Source organism: Arachis ipaensis, chromosome B2 (genome assembly GCF_059453495.1).
Source record: "Arachis ipaensis isolate K30076 ecotype BB chromosome B2, ASM5945349v1, whole genome shotgun sequence".
In the NCBI taxonomy this organism is placed as follows: Eukaryota; Viridiplantae; Streptophyta; class Magnoliopsida; order Fabales; family Fabaceae; genus Arachis; species Arachis ipaensis.
In genome coordinates this window covers 45,022,748-45,034,646 of record NC_142437.1, presented here as the reverse complement: position 1 = coordinate 45,034,646, position 11,899 = coordinate 45,022,748, and the positions used below count along the sequence as shown (strand labels likewise).

At 38.0% G+C, this 11,899-nt stretch overlaps 1 non-coding gene across 1 annotated transcript; it reads left to right on the top strand.

The window, feature by feature from the left end:
* The first annotated feature begins 2,451 nt into the window (after positions 1-2,451).
* On the top strand, positions 2,452-2,555 carry LOC148573818 (small nucleolar RNA R71). Its single transcript, XR_015906671.1, has one exon. It is a non-coding gene; the product is annotated as a small nucleolar RNA R71 (small nucleolar RNA).
* Positions 2,556-11,899: the final 9,344 nt, after the last annotated feature.

Here is an 11,899-nt window from a genome sequence, read left to right as displayed (position 1 = left end):
GAAATTGATTTTGAATTTTGAAGGTAGGTGGGGTTTATGAGGTAGGTTTACGGGGAAGAGTGGATGGATGTGAGTGGTGAAGTGGTGATAGGGAAGAGAGATTGAGGTGATTGGTAAAGAGTTTTGGGGAAGAGTGTTTATGGGATTGTGTGAAAGAAGGGTGAGAAGAAGTGAGTGGAGGTAGGTGGGGATCCTGTGGGGTCCACAGATCCTGAGGTGATCCTGTGGGGTCCACAGATCCTGAGGTGTTCAAGGATTTACAACCTTGCACCAAATTAGGCATGCAATATACCCTTGCACACAACTCTCGGTGTTCAGCGCCAGATTGGTGCTTGTTCTGGGCGTTGAACGCCCATTTGTTGCCCATTTCTAGCGTTGAACGCCAGAACCATGCTTGTTCTGGGCGTTCAACGCCAGCTCTTCTCCAGGGTGCAATTCTGGCGTTCAAACGCCCAGATGCTGCCCATTTTGGGCGTTTAGCGCCAGAACCATGCTCTGTTCTGGCGTTGAATGCCAGCCAGATGCTTCTTACTGGCATTTAAACGCCAGTGAGATCCTCCTCCAGGGTGTGATTTTTCTTCTGCTGTTTTTTTTTTTCGTTCTCAATTTTTTTGATTTATTTTGTGACTCCACATGATCATGTACCTATAAAGACATATAACTAATAAAAATATAGTTAAAAATAAAAATTGGGTTGCCTCCCAACAAGCGCTTCTTTAATGTCAATAGCTTGACAGTGGGCTCTCATGGAGCCTCACAGATGTTCAGAGCATTATTGAGACTCCCCAACACCAAACTTAGAGTTTGGATATGGGAGTTCAACACCAAACTTAGAGTTTGGTTGTGGCCTCCCAACACCAAACTTAGAGTTTGACTGTGGGGGCTCTGGTTGACTCTGCAATGAGAGAAGCTTTTTATGCTTCCTCTCCATGTTTACAGAAGGATGACCTCGAGTTTTAAACACAAGGGAGTCCTCATTCAATTGAAGGAATAGTTCACCTCTGTCAACATCAATCACAGCTCTTGCTGTGGCTAGGAAGGGTCTTCCAAGGATGATGGATTCATCCTCATCCCTCCCAGTATCTAGGACTATGAAATCAGCAGGGATGTAAAGACCTTCAACCTTTACTAACACGTCCTCTACTTGTCCATAAGCCTGTTTTCTTGAATTGTCTGCCATCTCTAATGAGATTTTAGCAGTTTGCACCCCAAAGATTCCCAGTTTCTCTATTACAGAGAGGGGGCATGAGGTTTATCCCTGAACCAAGGTCACACAGAGCCTTCTCAAAGGTCATGGTGCCTATGGTACAAGGTATTAGGAACTTTCCAGGATCTTGTTTCTTCTGAGGCAATGTCAGTTGATCCAGATCACTTAGTTCATTGGTGAACAAGGGAGGTTCATCTTCCCAAGTCTCAATACCAAATAATTTGGCATTCAGCTTCATGATTGCACCAAGGTACTTGGTAACTTGCTCTTCAGTAACATCCTCATTCTCTTCAGAAGAGGAATACTCATCAGAGCTCATGAATGACATAAGGAGGTTTAATAGAATCTCTATGGTCTCTAAATGAGTCTCAGATTCCTTTGGTTCCTCAGAGGGAAACTCCTTATTGATCACTGGACGTCCCAGGAGGTCTTCCCCCTTGGGATTCACATCCTCCTCTCCCTCTTTGGGTTCGGCCATTGTGGTTATGTCAATGGCCTTGCACTCTCTCCTTGGATTTTCTTCTGTATTGCTTGGGAGAGTACAGGGAGGGATTTCAGTGATCCTTTTACTCAGCTAGCCCACTTGTGCTTCCAAATTTCTAATGGAAGACCTTGTTTTATTCATGAAACTTACAGTGGCCTTGGACAGACCAGAGACTAAGTTTGCTAAATTAGAGGTATTTTGTTCAGAGTTCTCTGTCTGTTGCTGAGAAGATGATGGAAAAGGTTTACTATTGTTAAACCTGTTTCTTCCACCATTATTAAAGCCTTGTTAAGGCTTTTGTTGATCCTTCCATGAGAGATTTGGGTGATTTCTCCATGAAGGATTATAGGTGTTTCCATATGGTTCACCCATGTAATTCACCTCTGCTATTGCAGGGTTTTCAGGATCATAAGCTTCTTCTTCAGAAGATGCCTCTTGAGTACTGTTGGATGCAGCTTGCATTCCATTCAGACTCTGAGAAATCATATTGACTTGCTGAGTCAATATTTTATTCTGAGCCAATATAGCATTCAGAGTATCAATTTCAAGAACTCCCTTCTTCATAGGCGTCCCATTACTCACAGGATTCCTCTCAAAAGTGTACATAAACTGGTTATTAGCAACCATGTCAATAAGTTCTTGAGCTTCTGCAGGCGTTTTCTTTAGGTGAATGGATCCACCTGCAGAAGTATCCAATGACATCTTAGCTAATTCAAACAGACCATCGTAGAATATATCCAGGATGGTCCATTCTGAAAGCATGCCAGAATGACACTTTTTGGTCAGTTGCTTGTATCTCTCCCAAGCTTCATAGAGGGATTCACCTTCTTTCTGTCTGAAAGTTTGAACATCTACTCTAAGCTTACTCAGCTTTTGAGGAGGAAAGAACTTGGCTAAGAAAGCCTTGACCAGCTTATCCCAAGAGTTCAGGCTATCCTTAGGTTGAGAGTCCAACCATACTCTAACTCTGTCTCTTACAGCAAAAGGGAAAAGCATGAGCCTGTAGACTTCAGGATCTACTCCATTAGTCTTAACAGTATCACATATCTACAAGAATTCAGTTAAGAACTGAAAAGGATCTTCATATGGACGTCCATGAAACTTGCAGTTCTACTGCATCAGAGAAACTAATTGAGGTTTCAGCTCAAAATTGTTTGCTCCAATGGTAAGGATGGAGATGCTTCTTCCATGTAAATTGGAATTAGGTGCAGTAAAGTCACCAAGCATCCTCCTTGCATTATTATTATTTTCGGTTGCCATCTCCTCTTCCTGTTCGAAAATTTCTGAAAGGTGCTTGCTGGATTGTTGTAATTTAGCTTCTCTTAGTTTCCTCTTCAGAGTCCTTTCAGGTTCTGGATCTGCTTCAACAAGAATATTCTTGTCCTTGCTCCTGCTCATATGAAAAAAAAGGAACAGAAAAATAATAATAATAGGGATCCTTTTTACCCAAATATAGAGGTTCCCTTTGTGAGTAGAAGAAAAGAAGAAGAAAAGAATGTAATGTAAGGAAAGAAACACAAGGGTGAGGAGAGCAGAGATGTGAGATGAAGAGAATTGTTAGTAGATGAATAAATGAATAGAAGGAGATGAGAGAGAAAGAGAATTTTCAAAAATTATTTTTGAAAAAGAGTTAGTGATTTTCGAAAATAGTTTTTGAAAAAGGTTAGTAATTTTCGAAAATTAAAATCAAAAATTAAAATAATTAGTTAATTAAAAAGAAATTTTGAAAAAGAGGGAAGGGATTTTCGAAAATTAGAGAGAGAGAGTTAGTTAGGTAGTTTTGAAAAAGATAAGAAACAAACAAAAAGTTAGTTAGTTAGTTGAAACAAATTTGAAAATCAATTTTGAAAAGATAAGAAGATAAGAAGTTAGAGCAGATATTTTAAAACCAAATTTTTGAAAAAGATAAGATAAGAAGATATTTTTGAAAAAGATATGATTTTGAAATTAGTTTTGAAAAAGATTTGATTTTTTAAATCACAATTAATGACTTGATTCACAAGAAATCACAAGATATGATTCTAGAACTTAAAGTTTGAATCTTTCTTAACAAGCAAGTAACAAACTTGAAATTTTTGAATCAAAGCATTAATTGATGATGTTATTTTCGAAAATTATGTGATAAAGATAAGAAAAAAGATTTTTGAAAAATATTTTTATAATTTTCGAAAATAAGAAAAATGAAAAAGATTTGATTTTTGAAAAAGATTTTGAAAAAGATAAGATTTTTAAATTGAAAATTTGATTTGACTCATAAAAACAACTAGATTTTAAAAATTTTTGAAAAAGTCAAATCTAATTTTCGAAATTTTAAGAGAGAAAAAGGGGAAGATATATTTTTTTTTATTTTTTAATTTTTAATGATGAAAGAGAAAAACATGAAAAATGATGCAATGCATGGAAATTCTGGATCAAAACAATGAATGTATGCAAGAACACTATGAATATCAAGATGAACACCAAGAACACTTTGAAGATCATGATGAACATCAAGAACATATTTTAGAAAAATTTTTATATGCAAAGAAAACATGCAAGACACCAAACTTAGAAATCTTTCATGTTCAGACTCTATGAATGCAAAAATGCACATGAAAAACAAGAAAAGACACAACAAGAAAACATCAAGATCAAACAAGAAGACTCACCAAGAACAACTTGAAGATCATGAAGAACACTATGAATGCATGATTTTTTCGAAAAATGCAGGATGAACATGCAATTGACACCAAACTTAAAATTGACTCAAGACTCAAACAAGAAACACAAAATATTTTTGATTTTTTTATGATTTTCTAATTTTTTTGTATTTTTTTTTTATATTTTTCGAAAATTAGTGTGAAAAAGAAAAATAAGGATTTCAAAATTTTTAATATGAATTCCAGGAATCTTGTATTCTTATTCTAAAGCTCCAATCTGAGGGTTAGGCATGGCTTAATAGCCAGCCAAGCTTTTGTATGTAACTCAGACATGACACGGCTGACATTCCAATTAACTTGCTTCCATGCTGATGGTTGGAAGCCTTAGTCCAAAAGAATTTAGACATGGCTTTACAGCCAGCCAGGCTTCACATGCTTCATGAAACACTAGAATTCATTCTTAAAAATTCTAAAGAACATAAATTAAATATTTTTGAAAAGAATTTTTATTTTATTTTTTTTCGAAAACAGATGAGAAATTTTTTTGAAAGATTTTTGAAAAATTTTTTTTGAAAAGAAAACAAAAAGAAAATTACCTAATCTGAGCAATAGGATGAACCGTCAGTTGTCCAAACTCGAACAATCCCCGGCAACGGCGCCAAAAACTTGGTGCACGAAATTGTGATCTCAGGCAACGGCGCCAAAAACTCTGTACGCACGTCTTAATAAATTGTCTTTCATTCACAACTTCGATACAACTAACCAGCAAGTGCACTTGGTCGTCCAAGTAATAAACCTTACGTGAGTAAGGGTCGATCCCACGGAGATTGTTGGTATGAAGCAAGCTATGGTCACCTTGTAGATCTCAGTCGGGCGGATATAAAATAGTTATGGAGTTTTCGAAAATTATATAATAAAATAAGGATAGAAATACTTATGTAAATCATTGGTGAGAATTTCAGATAAGCGCATAGAGATGCATTCGTTCCTCTGAACCTCTGCTTTCCTGCTGTCTTCATCCAATCAATCCTACTCCTTTCCATGGCTGGCTTTATGTAAGGACATCACCATTGTCAATGGCTACTTTTGATCCTCTTTGGAAAATAGTCCGATGCGCTGTCACTGCATGGCTAATCGTCTAGAGGCATCACCGTGGTCAATGGCTGCATCTTATCCTCTTGTGAAAATGGTCCAAATGCTCTGTCACAGTATGGCTAATCATCTGAGGTTCTCGATCATACTGGAATAGGATTCACCCTCCTTTTGCGTCTGTCACTACGCCCAGCACTCGCGAGTTTGAAGTTCGTCACAGTCATTCAATCCCAGAGTCCTACTCGGAATACCACAGACAAGGTTTAGACTTTTCGGACTCTCATGAATGCCGCCATCAATCTAGCTTATACCACGAAGATTCTGATTAAGAGATCCAAGAGATAATCATTCAATTGAAGGTAGAACGGAAGTGGTTGCCAGGCACGCGTTCATAGGGAATGATGATGATTGTCACGTTCATCACATTCATATTGAAGTGCGAATAAATATCTTAGAAGCGGAATAAGTTGAATTGAATAGAAAAACAGTAGTACTTTGCATTAATTCATGAGGAACAGCAGAGCTCCACACCTTAATCTATGGAGTGTAGAAACTCTACCGTTGAAAATACATAAGTGAAAGGTTCAGGCATGGCCGAGAGGCCAGCCCCCATTATCTAAGAACCAGACGTCCCAAGATGTCTAATACAATAGTAAAAAGTCCTATTTATAATAAACTAGCTACTAGGGTTTACAGAAGTAAGTAATTGATGCATAAATCTACTTCTGGGGCCTACTTGGTGTGTGCTTGGTCTGAGCTTGAATGTTACACGTGCAGAGGTTCTTTCTGGAGTTGAACGCCAGTTTGTAACGTATTTCTGGCGTTCAACTCTGGCTTGTAACGTGTTTCTGGCGTTTAACTCCAGACAGCAGCGTAGAACTGGCGTTCAATACCCTTTTATGTCGTCTAAAATCGGCCAAAGTATGGACTATTATATATTTCTGGAAAGCCCTGAATGTCGACTTTTCAACGCAATTGGAAGCGCGCCATTTTGAGTTTTGTAGATCCAGAAAATCCACTTTGAGTGCAGGGAGGTCAGAATCCAACAGCATCAGCAGTCCTTCTTCTACCTCTGAATCTGATTTTTGCTCAAGTCCCTCAATTTCAGCCAGAAAATACCTGAAATCACAGAAAAACACACAAACTCATAGTAAAGTCCAGAAATGTGAATTTAACATAAAAATTAATGAAAACATCCCTAAAAGTAACTAGATTCTACTAAAAACATACTAAAAACAATGCCAAAAAGCGTATAAATTATCCGCTCATCAATCACCAAGAAGGGTATGGAGCACGGACAGAGACTATAGCAGGAGCCAGTTCCACCACCTCCATAGGATCTTCCAAAGATGCCTCAATGGATGTACTTCCCTCCCCGTGATTACTGGGACCAGTTGACCACATGCATAGAGGAGCTGTCTTCATCTGTTGCTGAGATGAGGATGGAGCAAAGGGATCATAATGCACTCCTCCATGAGATGATAGAGGAGCAGAGGAGGCGAGGGTGTGACATTGAGGAGCTTAAACGCTCTAGAGGATTCCCCAGAGGGAGCAGTAGGCAACATCACTGAGATGGTCTAGTTTCATTCTCCCTATCTTTATCTTTATCACTGTTTTCCTAGTATTTTATTATATTATCTGTTCTCTAGTCTATTTGCATGATCACTAGTAGGATTTCCTTGCTTTCTAGTTGAGTTATTTATTTCAGTACTTTTCATTTTATTTAAAAATGTCTTATGTATTCCCCATCAAGCTTAAAAAAATTATTGAAAAAGAAGAAGTAAAATGCATAAGATCTAGAGTTATATTATGAATTGATATGGTAGTGTTATCTCTATTTTCTAAATGTATAATTCAACTATGCATATTTGATATTGAAGTTGAGAATGATGGTTCTTGAGGAATAGAAATTTAGAGAAATATTATTGATGCTTTAAAATAAGAAAAAGATTGAATCTTGAAGTAAAAGAAACAGCAAAAAGAATTAAATAGAAAATAAAAATGAGAAGAAAAAGGTCTAAGGCTTTGAGCATCAATGGTTAGGAAGGTCAAAATTGATCTAAAAGCTCAAAAGAGTGGTTTTCCCTAACTATATGCTTGTGGTATGGAGGTATCAAGTAACCCTTGAGACTAAACACTTAAAGTCATGACCCAAGGCTGTTAAAGAGTATGCCTAAGGCTCTGAGCACCACTGATTGGGAATAAAAGCAAAGTAAAAGTCGAATCCAAAGGGTTCCCCTAGTTAAGTGCTTGTGGTGTTTATGTATCAAGTTAAGCTTGAAAACAAAACACTTAGAGTCACTGCTAGGCTCAAAGATGTAAGACACCAAAAGAAAAATAAAAGTTGTATTCAAGAATCAACAAGAGTCTAAAGAAGAGAAACAATAATAGTATCCGAGTTCTAGTCCCAAGGGATGCCAATATTTCTGAGCTTCAAAGGGTAGTGAGATGCCAAGGCTATTCAGAAATAGAGTGTTAATAGCTCCATTCAGTAATTGGACCTAAGCATAATTGACAACTCGAATCTTGTGTATTTTCTCTCTTCCTTGGTCCTACATTATTTTTGGTTACTTAAGGACAAGCAACAGTTTAAGTTTGGTGTTGTGATGCGTGAGCATCTTATACCCCTTTTCTAGTTGTTTTTATATTATTTTTAGTTAGATTTTGTTAAGTTTTATTAGATTTTAGTGCAAAATTCACCGTTGGATGCTACTTTGAATTTTTCTTGTGTTTTTATGGTTTTAAGTGAAATTCGGAATAGTTTGGAGAAGCCTAGAGCAAGAAAGGAAAAAGCTATCACACCCCCCTGGGCGTTCAGCGCCCAAACTGGCGTTCAACGCCAGCAAGGGGGTAAAGCCAGAAAGCGTGTGATAAACCCCGTTTTTAGGGTTTATCTTGTGTTGAATTTAGAGCATTTTGATAACCTTTCCTCACATTTATTCAATGAAATAGCATTATTTTGTGATTGTCTCTTTATTTGTGCTTAGATGTGAAAACATACTTTTTAGACCTTTAATTTGATGATTTTTATCTTCCTTTGATTCCACTAGATGCTTTGATGTGTTTGTTAGTGATTTCAGATTGAAAAGGGCTAAGAAAGGATCAAAGGAGTGAAAGAAAAGCATACAAAGTAGAGAAATCATGAAAAGCCAAAGATTTGGAAAACGCCCATGGACGCGCGCACTATGCGCCTACGCGTGGATCGTGAAATGCTCCATGGACGCTTACGCGCACTGCACGCGTACGCGCCGAAGGCCGCACATGACTCTTTTAGTCAAACTCGTGCTTGGCGATTTTGGAGGGTTTCTGGCCCCATTTGGAGCTGAGTTTTTGGCGGAAAAAGATAAAAGGAACCAAGGATTGAAGGGGAAGGGAAGACTTCACATTAGACACACATTAGGATTAGCTTTAGTGAGTTTTAGAGAGAGAAGCTCTCACTTCTCTCTAGGATTAGGATTAGGATTAGGTTTAGTTCAATTTGAGGTAATTCATGTCAATAATGTTCTCTTTGATTGTTGTTGATTGATTCTTTGCAATAATTGTTGTTAGATTTCATTCTTGTTGTCAATTTACTATGCTTTCCTTTTGTGCCTTCCAAGTGTTTGATGAAATGCTTGGTTGGATTTTAGAGTAGAATTTTATGTTCTTGGCTTGGGATGGTAACTTAGGAACTCTTGAGTTACTAATGTCCAAGTGATTGATGATTGTGAGCCATTGACTCTAGTTCTCACTAATTCAATTAGTGGAGAGTTAGGACTTATGGACTTGGGTTAATATAACTCATTTGACTTTCCTCTACTACTAGTTAGAGGATGATTTAATGGGATTGATCCTTGCCAATTCTCATATTGTGGTTAGTGATTAGGATAGAGGTCTTTAACCACCAAACATTTCCAAGACCGCTTTATCATTTACATTTCCATTGTCATTTACTTTTCTTGTGTCTCATCCAAAACCCCAAAATACACAAACTCATAACCAATAACAAGAACACTACCCTGCAATTCCTTTGAGAGACGACCCGAGGTTTGAATACTTCGGTTATTAGGATTATTAGGGGTTTGTACTTGTGACAAACAAAATTTTTGTATGAAATGATTATTGTTGGTTTAGAAACTATACTTTACAACGAGACTTTATTAGTGAAATTCTAAACCATCGAAAATTCCATTCATCAAAATGGCACCGTTACCGGAGAATTGTAATGCTGTTATGTTATTGGTTATTGTACATATGTGAATAGTGTGAATAGGTTTGTCTCTTGCTTGTTTACTAGATTTTGTTAGTTTTATTTTGTTTTTCCACTATGAGTTCTCACTTTGGCTATGAGTTTGCTTCTCACTATGTTGTAGGAAATGTGGATTTTAATGACAACATGTGCCAAGGATGGAATGCTTCAAGATGGGAGGAGCCTCAAGGAATTGATCACTTCTATTGGCAACAATCCTCGGATACTTATAGGTATAATTCACATCCTAGTGCATGCCAATTCAATGGCTATGGTGACTCTTTTTGTGATAATCAAGTACCACCACCATATGCTTATGAACCTTATCCTCAACATGACTATCACCATGCTCACAAACCCATTTTTACCAAGCACTTTCTTGTGACCCACATCCATCATATGACCAATTAACCATGACATTTCCCTGTGACCGTTATGAGCAAGAACCTTTAGAACCACCATAACCCTATCGTGATTACCACCAAAAACCACCTCAATACATACCATCTCCACACCCTTACCAAGAAGAACCACCTTCCTACTATGAACCCTTTCTCCAAAATAATGACTCTTCCTATCCACCCCAAGCCCCAATAGATGATTCTCTTACCTTGCTACTTCAAGGCCAAGCGGATATGCAAAGGAACACCCTAGAGTTTATGACTAATTTGACTAGGGTAGTGCATACTTTAGCCTACCAATGCTTGAACACTCAAAGTGCTTTCGTGGCCACATGTGAGAAATCAAAAAATGAGCAAAGCATGAAAGAGAGATTGGAAAATCCGCTGAAGAAGGAAGAGTTGCGCTTTGTATTGGAGCAATTGGAGACGCCTAGGGTCATTGAAGAAAAGGAAGAAGTGGTTGAAGATCTAGCAGATGCGGAACCACCATGGAAGTCTCAACAAACTCCGGAGCATATAAAGATTGAAGAATATGAGAAGGTTGATCAAGAGATGGATTCAATCATCAATTATTTCTTATCAAACATTGAACCCTCTCCCATGGGGCGTGAAATTGACGTTATTGAAGACAACTCAACACCAAATGATGTTGGTGATCTCATTGAAGACTCTTCCATCAAAGGTGAAGTTGATATGGAAGTAGATTTCACACAACCTCCTAAATTTGACTTGATTGATGATGAGGAGGAATTGGAAGAAGTCAACAAGCAATAAGGAGATGAAAGAAGTTGTCAAGAGGTGAAAATACCCAAAGAAGAGTATAAGGAAGTCAATATTGCATTGTCTAAGTGTGGGGAGGTTTTCCTCCCTAAGTCACTGTCCAACACAACATTCAAGTGGGTAAAACTCTTACCCCTAAGCTCCACTTTCTCACTTGAATATGGCTTGATTGAAACGGATGGACAACTTAGAGCTCTTTGTAGAACTAAGAGTAAGAAGGAGTTGTGTAGTGGTTGGAAGTTGGGAATTAGACTCATTGAGGTCAAAGCTTCAAAGCATAGGGACCATGATTGGATGAATGCTACTTTACATGGGTCTAGGAAAAGACTTGGTGTGCTTTTATTTGTCAACCACCCGAACGGAAAATTCATGAAGATCAACTAGAAGGCGGGTGCAAAAATAAGATATGGGATCCCAGATCGAAGCATGAAGACCAACTATGGGAGCTCGTATCTTGGGTGGAACTTTGCCCAAACTTGGTAAAGATGGTTGGGATTTCTGTCAACCATTTGAGGAGCAAAGATCCTTGGAGATTCAAGGATGAGTACAAGTATAAGCCACCTTGACAAAGAGCTTCCCAAATGTCCAACTTAAGGACTTAAACTAAAAATGCTAGGTGGGAGACACCACACCATGGTAAAATCTTTCCACTCTCTTGTATTTTTTATTAATAAGTGATTTGAGTTACCATTGTAGGTAGTTTTCTTTCTATATACTTGTTTCAATAAATTGGTTGTAGGTTGTTTGTGGAGCAAGCCTCTTTTGCTTGTATTTGAAGATTCTCCAAAAGCCAAAAATTTTTTTTGTCATTTTGTATTTTTGGCTAATTTTGAGATGTAGGTAGTGTTAGGAGCATTTTGAGCTGTTTTTGCTGAAAAAAAAAGGGGGCAGGGATGCGTACGCATGCTGTGCGCGCACGCGTCCATACGCGGATGCAGGCCCATACATTTTCCAGAGAGTTAGGCCATCCTTGCGCCAACACTAAGCTCCTGGCATAACCTCATGTGCGCGTATGCGTACTACACGCATATGCGTCGGTACGCATAATCTGCAACCCATGCAGACGCG